Consider the following 941-nt stretch of genomic DNA (forward strand, 5'->3'; position numbering starts at 1 on the left):
TAATCCCCGAAAGGAATACGGTTCTTGCTTCCATCCTCGCACTTCTGTCGATTCAGTGAACTGACAAACGTTGTGTCAAATTGCGCCCGTCATGCTTGTCTCTCTCATCGATATTTCTGGAATTTTAACCGAGAGTTGGGTCTCTCAATCACGCATGCGCCGTATAACCCCTAATTTCAGGTAACTCGATTATATTTCAGTTGTAGCTGAGAAATGAATGTCCACCGACGAAGGATTATTTAACTGTCACTTATTCCTTCTTCAAAGTATTTACTTACATTCAAGTTGCTAAGGTGAGCTTTCGTTTTTGAAAGTGTATGTACTTCATAAATGTCAACAATAATGTGTAATAGACCTACTTGTACTTGTTTAGGTCTATATTAATGTTGATTAATAAGTGGTGGGTCTGTGAATTTTCGTCCGTTTTAAAATAACATTTTTTAGAAGAGAGTTACATTAATTGATTAAATATTTATTCATCTGACATAATTTAACTATTGTTTATCCGATCAGGGGTCGTTTAATTATCCCTAAATTGTGTCCAATACTGTTCCATGGGCTATTAGTGACAACTGCTTTTGCATTTAAACATTGTATTGTCGATGAGCTTGCATGCTTTCCTGCGCGGTGTGATGTTGACTTTAGCATCAGTACTATATTATTCAATTAGGTTGGCGCTGATTAAATGGTGGTTGAATTAAATACGTGATAGACCAATTAAACATGCGTTGCATTAATAGTGAACATAATTAATATAATGACATAAGCTATTATTTTTATTCTATTGACAACAATAAATCAAATCACTCTAGCTAAAGTAATTAAAGGTTTAGAGCAGCAAAACAATAACCATAACTAACTATATATATATATGTATATATATATATATATGTATATATATATATGTATATATGTATATATGTATATATATATATATATAT

General features: G+C 32.0%; 1 protein-coding gene across 1 annotated transcript in view; it reads left to right on the forward strand.

Annotated features, from left to right (window-relative positions):
* The first annotated feature begins 149 nt into the window (after window positions 1–149).
* The window catches only part of LOC117123866, a 9,362-nt gene continuing 8,570 nt past the window's right edge, over window positions 150–941 (forward strand). The window contains exon 1 of the mRNA XM_033269902.1: window positions 150–293. The gene's annotated coding sequence lies outside the window, so the exon portion shown is untranslated. The remainder of the gene's footprint in view (window positions 294–941) is intronic.

Source organism: Anneissia japonica, unplaced genomic scaffold, assembly GCF_011630105.1.
Source record: "Anneissia japonica isolate Jap-2015-1 unplaced genomic scaffold, ASM1163010v1 scaffold287706_len398110_cov188, whole genome shotgun sequence".
In the NCBI taxonomy this organism is placed as follows: domain Eukaryota; kingdom Metazoa; phylum Echinodermata; class Crinoidea; order Comatulida; family Comatulidae; genus Anneissia; species Anneissia japonica.